This window comes from Periplaneta americana, chromosome 10, assembly GCF_040183065.1.
Source record: "Periplaneta americana isolate PAMFEO1 chromosome 10, P.americana_PAMFEO1_priV1, whole genome shotgun sequence".
In the NCBI taxonomy this organism is placed as follows: domain Eukaryota; kingdom Metazoa; phylum Arthropoda; class Insecta; order Blattodea; family Blattidae; genus Periplaneta; species Periplaneta americana.
In genome coordinates, this window is record NC_091126.1 from 28,611,335 (window position 1) to 28,625,748 (window position 14,414).

Genomic DNA, 14,414 nt, shown 5'->3' on the forward strand with positions numbered 1-14,414 from the left:
TTGTTATGGCAGGTCCCACTATATTGAACAACTCTCCAAGCTTTTCAGCACTTTATTTAAACCGTTCATTATATTTAAACAATGCTCCCGTAAAGGAATAATAATTGTTCCTTCTCGATATAGTTTTAGCTCTTCTCACAACAACTTCTTTACTACTTCAATCGGAATCACTAAACCACATATATTAAAAAAAATAACTACAATATTTTGTTTTGATTATCTGAGAAAGATTGCCACTGGTAACTGATAATATAGAAATCACCAGTCTTTAGAGTCTTGTAGGAATATTCCTGTGGAATACTAGTATAATCAACTAGATTAGCATTTTGAGAAACAGAATCTCTTAGGAACTGGTGAAATCGACCAATATTACTAGTCTGTGAACTGGTAACTACTACTTTACCCTTGTAGTTTCTAGAAACATAGACTTGTAAAACAAACTATTATTACTACTGTACAGACTAGTATTACTAGTCCGTGAGTTTTGAGAAACAGGCCCCAGGCAGATCATTTCAAACACGTTACAAAGAACACATCACAGCCATAACAAAATTACAAAAAACTTCCACATATGCAGAACACATCACAAATGCTAACCACACCTACAGAGACATCAACACAGACATGGAAATTCTACACATCCAACCTAAAAGCCAGAGTCTAAACACACTACAGCAATACGAAATATACAGACACACAAAACACATCCAAACGAAATTCTCAACACACAACTCAATTTCAGAACACACACACTCTTTGACTCCACATTACTCTACACAAACACACCCACCCAGGAAACACAAACAAAAGACGCCAAGACCAGCAACAACCAATTCTGAAGATGGCCGTTAGCAGGCTGAAACATGTTAACAAGGTAATATAAAATTTAACACAAGAAAGACAAGTTATACGTTTTCCGAAGTGGTATAGTGTTAAAAGTTGTGTAATCAAGATGTAAAAACTGATCACGGTATTTACAGCCTACAGAACCTTAAAGTGTTATATGCATTATGTTATTTTGTGCCTTTTCTTTGCTTTTAATGTTTATAAGATCACAAATCTTTGTCTTATTAGTAAGTGTTCATCAATAGAAAACATACAGCATTGTTCCACTGAGTAACATACATCGTTGTTCCACTGATATTCCTTATAAAACTACTTCAATTTTAAAACATTCAGTAGTAGACGGTTGATCAAGAGTTCATATGTATTGTGATGTTGTAATGTGCCTGTTTCCTTGATATGCGGATTAAATTATTGTTTATTTTTATGATAATATTGTTTTATGTGTCTACTGTAAAAAAAAAATGGAAAATGTTCTATACAGCGTTGTTCGGGGGCGTACTTCAATTAGGCCTACCATAATATAGCATTATATAAGTTTTAAAAGAAAACCACTCCACTAAACTTAAGAACACATATAAACGAATTTCTCATAACATTTTATCATTCACTATAATATTTAAAATTCAATTATCTGTACTTACTTTATGCAGGATGCAATATTCACTTCACTCATGACCAGCTCAAGCAGGCACTTCTTCACTTACAGGTTGTTAAACTCGCACTAAAGACGAATCCGTTTCAGTGTTGGTTCCAGATGTTTAAGAAATGTTCCTCTAAACACCACACGTCTCTGACTAGGGCTGCCAACGCAAATTTTCACGTAACTATAATAAAATATTAGATGGCGTTACAACCTGTACGGCCTTAACAACTTCACTTAACCTATAAAAATATTCGTAATATCGCAGAAAGAAATATATTACAATACGCAGTGTGAAAGAGGTAATAATAGACACACTGGTAATAGTCATCATATCTTGTAAATAATTAAACACACAATAAAAATAATACATTTTAAAACTAATTTACTTTACGACGCTTTATCAACTGTGACGATTATCCAACGTTTGAGTGAGATGGTGATAATGCCAGCGAAATTATTCCAGAGTCCAGCGTCAAAAGTTACCCAGCATTTGCTCTTAACGGGTTGAGGGGAAAAACCATGGAAAAAACATCAACCAGTTAACTTGTCTCAACCAGAATCTGAACTCCGACACACTCGTTTCACGGTTAGAGCTTAGAGATGCTAACCGTTACTCCACAGGGCGGACAAAAAGTAACTTATGTCTATGCACTGGAGGTTCCTCAGATAAGTGATGGTGTAGGGAAGAGAAAGTCCTTCGGATACACGTGGAGGCGTAACACTGTGGTTTAACATAGGTGTGATAATTTACGCTGGTTTCAATTGTCGTAAAAGATATTAGAATAAATCATTAATTCAGACATCAAAAACACATATCACGCCAAATTTATTTATAAAAAAAACGAAAGAGAAAGATACGATTTTAAAAAATGACAAGGAGTTTTCATCTGTCCAAATTTCTCCCGCCAAAATTTCTAGTAGCCCAAAAACTCGCAAACCGCCTGAAGTAAAAGTCTATAGCAAACAGTACTTCTCGACCAATCTGGCAACCCTGCTCTGATTAATAAGTCAGAACCAAACAGAACAATGGTAGCATGGTAGCATACGTCATTCCTTGTCGACCAATGTGTTAGCAGTGTTCACCAATGACACGCCTCCGATGTAGCGATCATATCATTAGAGGAGGAGCCCGTCAACCCCTTTGCCTCTCCTACATTGCAAGCTCCTTCCATAAAAAAGTCTTGCATTGCTTCCAGCGATCGCACTCTGTGCTTGACACTGCACACGTCTGGTGGTACATCGGACGGAGTTATTGATGCCAATACGAGAACTTCTGGTATTCACTTCCAGCTTACGGGACTCGTTGGTAAGTAACTTGCTCAAACAGTATTTAATACAATTTTAATTGTTGACGAACTGTGCCAGTCGTTATCCAAGTGCTGAAGGCAATGAGAAGATGATTTTATTACATTACATTTCTTTCGTATTAAAATACTTATGCGTCCACATCTAGTCGGCAGTTCTTTCAAATTGGTGGAAGGAAATATACGCATTCACAATAGTCATGGTTCGTTGAAAGAATTCCAAGGTAGCTCGTGTACCGGTAAGTCTAATTTCGACTGCTTAAACAGGCGCAACTTGACACAAATTGCCAACATCCCAAGAAGCTTTCAATTCTGGTACTTCATGCTTTGAAGTGTACGTCTGCATGAGTGTAACTTTAATTTTTCTGCAACCAAACTTCAAATTCTTGCTATTAACAGTCGAAGGGTACAGAGAAAAACGATCAAAGGCACAATTCTCATTAGGGTGATGTCATTATCTACTTCAATATATTACTGCAAAATTTTTTTTTTACATCACATATTCAGCGCGCAGAGCTGAGAGGTCCCGGGTTCGATTCCCGGTGCCGGAACGAATTTTTCTCGAATTAAAGATTAGGCCTTTGTGTTTTTGCTGCAAAAACTGGTAAAAGAGAATTATCACCACTGATACAGTCATTCTTTCCTATTCTTTTTCATTAAAAGTTGCAATAAATTTTGCAGTAGACAAATATACTGAATTAGAAGATGACATCATCCTTATGGCTATGGAAAACCATTAAAAAATGGAAATTTTGTTTCAACTCTAAAACAATAAAATGTTTCAATTGTCTAAATCTGTGCTTATTTTGGCCCTATGGCAATTTAAAGCCCCTCAGGACGAATTTAATGGTACCAACGTGTGCGTAGAGCTGCATGCCTTTAAACTGACACTCAGCTGTCATTCTGACGGACTTTGTTCTTCATTCTAAGTTTACTTTTAATTCAGTTCACATTTCGCTCTGTTATATAGGAGAAAAATGTGTGTAGAAGACCTGCATAGAAAGGAAGGATATCGATAATATTAAATCATATGCATGTTGTACTTTGATACTCGTTTTCTCGATTTTCCAATTTTCAACATTCAAAATAAGCTCTAATGAATACAGTTTTTCTCCAATCTCAGTGAAATTCTGCACATACGTCCACAAAAGCGTGTGAAGTAGTCTAAACTGACACATGTCTTTTCTTCTGCTATTGAAAATATTCAAATCACCATGTGTTGAGAATGTGATAAGTTTTAAATAATTGAAAAATTAACAACTAAAAGAGGTAAATATATTTTTCTCGAAAACTAATTGCAAAAATGTGAAAAGGATGTGTCATATTTACGTAGCCTACATCTGTCAGGAATAATTAAATATACATTTAAAGAAAAATTTCGTAAACTTTGAAAATTGGGACAATTATAATTTAGTATTAAAAAACAACTAATTTTAAGTAAAGTAATTGGAATATCAAAGTGAAAATTTGTGTATTGCATGTCCATTGGAATATCAAAGTGAAAATTTGTGTATTGCATGTCCATTAAAATATTTCCCTACACAATTCGTAACTTTTGAAACAGCAAAATAGTAATTTGGCAAATAACAAACTTTACTTTTATTTTTATTTATTTAACGTGTGTTTTGGTGTACCAACAAATACCACTATTATTATTATTATTATTATTATTATTATTATGATTACTATTATTATTAAGAAAATGCCTAAAACAGTTCATAGTGATGAAAGAAACTCAATTTCGCATGTAAATACAATGTGTGAGGAAGAAAAAAAGAGACGGTTGAAGGTTTCCTCGGGATGAAGCTGTGAATAGGGCCGTTTATTTGACCGGGAAATCAGAATCGTTTATGAAGAAAGTAAAAATAGAGAAAAAAGTATTTGCACACTGCAGAAGAAAAACTGTCGACTATAAAAAGAATTGACTCTTTTATGGAAATACTCACCCACTGCCACTTCGAAGCAACTCTCTATTGCACGTTTGATAATGTAATTAAGATTGTGACGAAGCCGATTATTTTTCCTGGACCAGAAGTACAATATGGTGTTCCTATGAAGGGGCACTTCTGCTCTGAACATTTAATGTTAAGTAGCTATTTTTCACAGGGTGCGAATTAAGATTTCTGACGGAGGGAGATAGAATCCTAGACAGAGAACACCACACGCAAAATTATTATTATCCGCATTCGATACGGTTGAACGCTTTGTCGCACTGAGTTGCTTGTCTTGCATCTTGATCATAATAATAATTATATCCATGAGCAGGCTTAAGATAAGATGTTTAATTCCTAATTTACTGATTGTTGTCTTGCATCTTGATCATAATAATAATTATATCCATGAGCAGACTTAAGATAAGATGTTTAATTCCTAATTTACTGATTGTTGTCTTGCATCTTGATCATAATAATAATTATATCCATGAGCAGGCTTAAGATAAGATGTTTAATTCCTAATTTACTGATTGTTGTCTTGCATCTTGATCATAATAATAATTATATCCATGAGCAGGCTTAAGATAAGATGTTTAATTCCTAATTTACTGATTGTTGTCTTGCATCTTGATCATAATAATAATAATTATATCCATGAGCAGGCTTAAGATAAGATGTTTAATTCCTAATTTACTGATTGTTGTCTTGCATCTTGATCATAATAATAATTATATCCATGAGCAGGCTTAAGATAAGATGTTTAATTCCTAATTTACTGATTGTTGTCTTGCATCTTGATCATAATAATAATTATATCCATGAGCAGGCTTAAGATAAGATGTTTAATTCCTAATTTACTGATTGTTGTCTTGCATCTTGATCATAATAATAATTATATCCATGAGCAGGCTTAAGATAAGATGTTTAATTCCTAATTTACTGATTGTTGTCTTGCATCTTGATCATAATAATAATTATATCCATGAGCAGGCTTAAGATAAGATGTTTAATTCCTAATTTACTGATTGTTGTCTTGCATCTTGATCATAATAATAATTATATCCATGAGCAGGCTTAAGATAAGATGTTTAATTCCTAATTTACTGATTGTTGTCTTGCATCTTGATCATAATAATAATTATATCCATGAGCAGGCTTAAGATAAGATGTTTAATTCCTAATTTACTGATTGTTGTCTTGCATCTTGATCATAATAATAATTATATCCATGAGCAGGCTTAAGATAAGATGTTTAATTCCTAATTTACTGATTGTTGTCTTGCATCTTGATCATAATAATAATTATATCCTTGAGCAGGCTTAAGATAAGATGTTTAATTCCTAATTTACTGATTGTTGTCAGCTCGCCGGGGATCATAATACATTAATATTATTTTCTTTGCCTACTTTATACTGTACTTTATAAAATATAGCTATACTCGTATTAAAAAATTTATATAATATTCTTATTGAATTTGGTATTTCCAAGAAACCAGTTCGATAAATTAAAACGTGTCTCAGTGAAACTTACAGCAGAGTCCGTATAGGGCAATTTATATCTCTTGCTTTTCCAATTCAGTGCGGGCTAAAGCAAAGAGATGCACTATCACCTTTACTTTTTAACTTCGCCCTTAAGAAAATTCAGGATAACAGACAGGGTTTGGAATTGAACGGGTTACATCAGCTTCTTGTCTATGCGGATGACGTGAATATGTTAGGAGAAAATTCAGTAACGATTAGGGAAAACACGGAAATTTTACTTGAAGCAAGTAAGGCGATAGGTTTGGAAGTAAATCCCGAAAAAAAAAACAAAGTATATGATTATGTCTCGTGACCAGAATATTGTACGAATCGTAAACATAAAAATTGGAAATTTATCCTTCGAAGAGGTTGAAAAATTCAAATATCTTGGAGCAACAGTAACAAAAGTTAAAACGTCGCCAACTTTCACGTTCCCGTAACCGCGCTCCGGTAAGCTTCTCGTTAATTTTATTGTAAATGTTCACATTTAGTATTTTAACAATTTTTCCGTTCTCGTTGTCGTTTCCATTCCCGGTTTATTGTGGACCAGGCCTAACGCGGTCTGAAATTCAAATTAACATGATTATTATTAGGCCTAATGGTGAAATTTTTTATTTATTTATTTATTTATTTATTTATTTATTTATTTATTTATTTATTCATTTATTTATTTAACCTGGTAGAGATAAGGCCATCAGGCCTTCTCTCCCCCTCTACCAGGGGATTACAACTACAATATTTTTATTTTATTTTATTGGGTTATTTTACGACGCTGTATCAACAACTAGGTTATTTAGCGTCTGAATGAAATTAAGGTGATAATGCCGGTGAAATGAGTCCGGGGTCCAACACCGAAAGTTACCCAGCATTTGCTCGTATTGGGTTGAGGGAAAACCCCGGAAAAACCCTCAACCAGGTAACTTGCCCCGACCGGGAATCGAAACTCGGGCCACCTGGTTTCGCGGCCAGACGCGTTGACCGTTACTCCACAGGTGTGGACACTACAATATTAAGAATACAAATTCTGTTGGGGAAACGGAAGTAACCCAAGAAAACCATTGTCCAACACGAATTTCAGTTGAAAATATCGGGAATCGAACCCTGGTTACTACCGTGGAAAGCAGCTCGGCTAACAATACGCCTTTAATACGTATAATTTTTTTTTTTCAAAATACAAATTCTGTCTGCTATGAACATTTCTTGTACAGCCCTGCAGCAGCAAATCATATCCCCACCGAGATTTCCCGCGAAGAAGTACCAACGCACGGAAGCAGGTGACAAAGAGCACATTACACCGTTGCACTTGACAGTTGATTTCAGATAGGTTGGCAGCGCTGAACAAAATGGCTGATACACGCGGAAATATAACGCAGACTTGTTTATTTACGTATTCTCCCCCTTCGAAGTGACTGAAGTCAGGAATATGTCTCCTCCCACAACAATAAAATGTAAAAGTTCCCCGGGTAATAAAGACATAGGCTCCGCCTCCCGACAATAAGGACATGATGGCGAAGCAATACCACACTGCAATGCAACAACGGCTCAAGTCACTCTGTAGTATGTAATATTGCTATTGTCCATTCCCACTATTACGAAATCGTGAGTTTACTAAAAGATCTGGATCAGAATTACTGAAGAGCTATTCTATAGTGATCCACGGCAATGTGTACTTAAGCCATTTTACCAAAAATTAGGTTCATGGTAAAATACTAGTTTTTACTACATTATAGCTTATTATAGGTTTCCTTTAAGAAAACGCTCGTTTTATATTCACTGTTCTATAGGACTACAGTAGCCGTGGCGAGAATGCGACTCGCGAGTACATTGTGGCTCGCAGTGAGAGCTATGCATTTCTCTTGCTTCTAACCTTCCCTAACCCCCACCCACTCACTCACCGGAGTCAAACTCCGTTCCATTTGTATTTGTCTCTGACTTGCGAGTGGCATATGGTCTCTCTCGATACCATGTACCTCTACAAAAACCAAAGTTTTAAATAGGATGGGAGGACGCATGTTTTCGCTGTCAATATGATGAGAATATTAAATGTATGATTTGTTCACGAGTATTACAAGGAAAACGGTTGTATAACGTAAAACGGCATTATACTACATGTTACTCATGAAACATTGAAAGTTAGGTGTTAATAATAATAATAATAATAACATAATCATCATCTCTGTACGTCGAACCTTTTTCAGCAGATGTACGAATAATGCGGTTAGCTCTTCAATTTGAACTCACTGATTTACTATGTGATGTCAAATGAAAGCTAGATGTAAGGACTTGACAAATGTTGGACTTTCAAATCTTTGCCAAAAAATAAATATCCGAAGCTTCGTTCTTTCGCTTGCTCTGTTGAAGCCATGCTCGGTATAACTTATGTTTGTGAAAAATTATTTTCAACAATGAAAATAGTAAAAACCAAATTTAGATCACGACTGACAGATAAATACCTTCGTGATCAACTACGACTGGCAGTAAGTGATATAATTCCTGATTTTGAAACTTTGTCGCAGAGACATTCTGAAGACAGTTAGTTTTAGGTTATGATATTGTTAATTTATTCTTCATTCCTTTCTTCGTTACACGTACTAAACATTAGTTTGTAACCTTATACTGTATAAAATTATATTTAAGCGCTTGACGTAAGGAAAATGAAAATCCATTAATAAGTCAGACAGTTGCTTCACTTCCCCTTCGGGTGTCCGCCTCCCTCCATAGGTGCTATGCACGTTGCAGGTTACACAGTGGCTCGGCGCACAACTACATTTTCGCCACCGCTGGCACTACACAATAGCTTAACCTCACTTATGAGAGCTTTTAATACCGTGACGAGTTAAGGCTGGTTCATAATAAACCGGGAATGGAAACGACAACGAGAACGAGAACGAAAATATTGTTAAAATAAATGTGTTTAAATGTGAGCATTCACAATAGTTAAATGTGAAGCTCACATTTAAATACATATAATTTAACAATATTTCCGTTCTCGTTGTCTTTTCCGTTCCCGGTTTATTGTGAACCAGCCTTTAGGCCGCGCTTCTGGAAACGGGCACTATCCACGGCTTTCGCGTGGATAGCAGTGTAGGCCTACACACGGTTCGATTTTTTCCCGTGCATAATAAATTTTAAGTTATGAATGGGAAGAAAATCGAACCGTGAGTACAGTGCTGTCCGCACAAAATCGATTCAAATAAATGCTCGTTCGGAGAAATTCCCGTAGGCCTAGCCTACTTGTGAACGGGGCCTAAGATAATTTATTTTTTCAGAAGGCATATAGTCTTTATAACTCTTTATTAGATAGGCCTATATCTTTTATCGTATCTTAAGTTATACTGAACGTAGACCCTAGAGCCTACCGAGATTTCTGTGTTAATAACCTGTAATATAAAATAAATAGGCCTAAACAAACGCGCCTGATCTTTACTCCATGTCGAAGGAAACTTTCACCAATGTAAGTTTTCCTTCTGAAAGAGTATTTAGATTACGGTACGCTGTTATTTTTTCTCTCGAACTATCAGTCTCGCGCGTATTTTTCACAATGATTTGGATTGTCCTATACGGTACTCAAAAACTCTGATATTTACGAGCTAAATTCTATCTTCTAATCGGTAAAACCGGGAAATATGACGCTCTTTTAATTATTAATTTTTCATGTAAGTTCAAAAACTCTGATATTTACGAGCTAAATTCTATCTTCTAATCGGCAAAACCAGGAAATATAATTTTCAATTATTAATTTTTCATATAAGTTATTGTGAAAATGTACATTAATATTAGCTGTGTATTTGTACTGTATTGCGCGCTTATTTTTCACAAGTTCTGGACTGTCCTATACGGTACTCAAAAACTCTGATATTTACGAGCAAAATTCTACCTTCTAATCGGTAAAACCGGGAAATATAATTTTCAATTATTAATTTTTCATATAAGTTATTGTGAAAATGTACATTAATATTAGCTGTGTATTTGTACTGTAGTGTGCGCTTATTTTTCACAAGTTCTGGACTGTCCTATACGGTACTCAAAAACTCTGATATTTGCGAGCAAAATTCTATCTTCTAATCGAGAAAACTGGAAATATGATGTTCTTTTAATTACATTTTAATATATTGCGAAAATGTACATTAATATTAGCTCTGTAGTCCTATTTGTACTGTACTACACTACTTATACGCCTAAATATATGGTCTCTACACTTTTCACGGAATCAATAAATGCAAGTAGGTCCTATTACATTGCCTCCTATTATGTGACAAATTACGACGAAATTAGAACAAAAATATCGTGTTTTTTACAAGTTACAGAACGTATTATTAATTATTATGATTCATTCATTCATAGAGTTCTGCTCAAGGGTAGGTCTTTCACTGCAAACCCAGCATGCCCCAACCTTTCTTATTTTCTGCCTTCCTCTTAATCCACGCATATGATCCATAGGCCTATATCTTAATGTCGTCTATTATATGATATCTTCTTCTGCCCCGATCTCTTCTCCCGTTCACAATTCCTTCAGTGCAATCTTCAGTAGGCAGTTTCTTCTCAGTCAGTGACCCAACCTATTCCTTTTTATCTTCCTGATCAGTTTCAGCAGCATTATTTCTTCATCCACTCCTTTCAACACAGCTTCGGTCCTTATTCTACCTGTCCATTTCACACGCTCCATTCTTCTCCATATTATCCACATTTCAAATGCTTCTAGTCGCCTCTCTTCACTTCGTCGTAATGTCCATGTTTCTACCCCATACAATGCTACACTCCACACAAAGCACTTCAGTAATCTCTTCCTTCGTTCTTTTTCCATAGGTCCTCAGCGTTACGATAAATTTCTTCAGAAAGTAAAATAATAAAATTTTGTTTACCAACATAGCCTACAGTAGTTATACAGAATAACAGGTTATAGCTAAATATTTCAGCTTCCAACGCTAAAAAAAAAACAGACATTGTTTACTTTCCTTGAAAAGAAAAGACGAATTTATTTTCCATGTAGGCCTATGAATGGAAAGTGAAATCTGTGAACTCGTAATTCCAACTGTCTTTACAGTCATCTATTGCTGTTAGTATTGAGCCAATGAAAAAAGCGGTTCGACTCGAAATAAATTTAAAAACAATGGGAAACTTGATATGATATGCTTATATGTATGTCGATCGTGTTCAGGGTGGTGCGTTTTGTGAGCATATTGTAATGTATTTAAATGACCACGAAGCTCTTCAAATAAAAATGTACAGTATCCATTTCAGTGCCCTTTAAAAACTTTCGGGAAGCTACTGGAAGACACATCCGTCTAATTTAATTGGCGAATATAATTACTAGTCGTAGGCCTAATAAATTTAAGTGGTTTATGTAAAAAGATACTTAACACCGGCTTTATGAGACAATTTCCCACAGAAGGATAGTTCACATTCACCACATTTTTTACTTAATGTATACATTAAAACATTTAGTAGTATTTAAAACAAATATAAAGAAATGAGAGTTCTATTTAAGACATCCCATCCATTTTACTAGTAACATTCCCTTTTACATAGACATCTTCTGTTGTTAGGTACATAAGATTTGAATTACTGTTTGTTTTGCTGTCAGTTGCTCCCCCCCCACTCCGATATAGTATAAATTCCCATCGGGAGAAAAGATCTGCATAATTCAACGGTGCTTAGAAAGCTGGAAGAAGCAAATTTCGTAGAGCTGATCTAAATTGCTCTACTGTGATAAATAACCGTTTCAAATATACTTTATACTTTATAAATTGACGTGTCCAAATTCACATACATATAATAATAATAATAATAATAATAATAATAATAATAATAATTTATTTTAGCTGGCAGAGTTAAGGCCGTGAGGCCTTCTCTTCCACTCAACCAGCAAAAAGTGTATATACATATGCATGAACTTACAAAGAATTCAACAATTTGATTTAGATGAGAGTTACATGTATACAAGAATTATTTACGAATTAAACAACAAAATATTAGGCCTATAAACTATTAATTAAACACTGAAATAAACTGTGTAGCAGAATTAAACTAAAATACATAGAATGTTAATATATTTCAAATAATATTAGATAATAGAAAGAGATTATTATGAGACAATTTTGAAAATACAGCACAATCAGGATGATGTCTAAAGAAAAAAGTAACAATGTAGTCAGTGATAGTTTAAATCAGTATGATTGGAGTGAAATGCTAATAAGGTTATCTTTTAAGCTGTTCTTAAAGGTGTTTGTTGTCTTGCAGCCCCTAATACTTTGTGACAAGGAATTACATACATACGTACATACGTACTTACGTACATACATACATACATACATACATACATACATACATACATACATACATACATACATACATACATACATACATACATACACTGGTCACAGAAGATATAAATATTTTGTATTGTCCACAGGAGGGAGGACTTCAGTGGAGCCGCAGACAATTCAGTTGTTTCATGACCTAGTACTTCAGGGTAGAAGAAACTGTCAGGTAATTTTAATGTACTGATAAAATACATATCGCTGTTCCGAAGGAACAACGACCTAAGTGCAACTTAGATTGTTTTTAAGGAGAAGCAAAATACATAATCTTATTTAGATATAAATAAATAGTAAATATTTGAAAAAAAATATATATATATATATATATATATATATATATATATATAATGATAATCAAAATAAAGCAAAATATTACAATTTTTAGTTACTTGTAAAGAGTATCTTACTAGTCAGACAGGTTTTTTTAACATTCGCCCCAATTTTGGAGTGAAATGGTGAACTTATACATACATACATACATATACATATACATATACATACATACATACATACATACATACATACATACATACATACATACATACATACATACATACATACATACATACATACATCTTACACTGCTCACAGAAGATATAAAACTATTTTGTATTGCCCACAGGAAAGAGGACTTCAGTGGAGTCGCAGACAATTCAGTTACTTCAAGATCTACTTCAGGGTAGAATAAACCGTCAGGTAATTTAAATTTACTAATGTTTTTAACTGATGCTTTTCCAATTCACTGCGGGCTAAAGCAGGGAGATGAATTGTCACCTCTACTTTTTAACTTCGCTCTAGAATATGCCATTAGGAAAGTTCAGGATAATACAGAGGGTTTGGAATTGAACGGGTTACATCAGCTTCTTGTCTATGCGGATGACGTGAATATGTTAGCAGAAAATCCACAAACGATTAGGGAAAACACGGAAATTCTACTTGAAGCAAGTAAAGCGATAGGGTTGGAAGTAAATTCCGAAAAGACTAAGTATATGATCATGTCTCGTGACCAGAATATTGTACGAAATGCAACTATAAAAATTGGAGATTTATCTTTCGAAGAGGTGGAAAAATTCAAATATCTTGGAGCAACAGTAACAAATATAAATGACACTCGGAAGGAAATTAAATGCAGAATAAATATGGCAAATGCGTGTTATTATTCGGTTGGGAAGCTTTTATCATCTAGTCTGCTGTCAAAAAATCTAAAAGTTAGAATTTATAAAACAGTTATATTACCGGTTGTTCTGTATGGTTGTGAAACTTGGACTCTCACTTTGAGAGAGGAACAGAGATTAAGGGTGTTTGAGAATAAGGTTCTTAGGAAAATATTTGGGGCTAAGAGGGATGAAGTTACAGGAGAATGGAGAAAGTTACACAACGCAGAGCTGCACGCATTGTATTCTTCACCTGACATAATTAGGAACATTAAATCCAGACGTTTGAGATGGGCAGGGCATGTAGCACGTATGGGCGAATCCAGAAATGCATATAGAGTGTTAGTTGGGAAGCCGGCGGGAAAAATACCTTTGGGGAGGCCGAGACGTAGATGGGACGATAATATTAAAATGGATTTGAGGGAGATGGGCTATAATGATAGAAACTGGATTAATCTTGCTCAGGATAGGGATCAATGGCGGGCTTATGTGAGGGGTTCCTTAAAAGCCAGTAAGTAAGTAATACAATACATATCGCTATTCCGGAGAAACAATGACATACGTGCAACTTATATTGTTTTAAGGAGAAGCAAAATACATAATCTTATTTAGATGTAAATACGTGTGTAAATAACAGAGCGATCCATATCTATGTCCAACTTTTTATTACACTGTAGTAGCGAAACCAATTA

The 14,414-nt window shown here is 34.7% G+C and overlaps 1 protein-coding gene across 1 annotated transcript in view; it reads left to right on the forward strand.

The window, feature by feature from the left end:
- Positions 1 to 2,687: 2,687 nt before the first annotated feature.
- Positions 2,688 to 14,414, forward strand: part of LOC138707277 (dentin sialophosphoprotein-like) — a 20,169-nt gene continuing 8,442 nt past the window's right edge. Inside the window, exons 1-3 of the mRNA XM_069836597.1 lie at positions 2,688 to 2,795; positions 12,661 to 12,737; positions 13,191 to 13,264. The gene's annotated coding sequence lies outside the window, so the exon portion shown is untranslated. The remainder of the gene's footprint in view (positions 2,796 to 12,660; positions 12,738 to 13,190; positions 13,265 to 14,414) is intronic.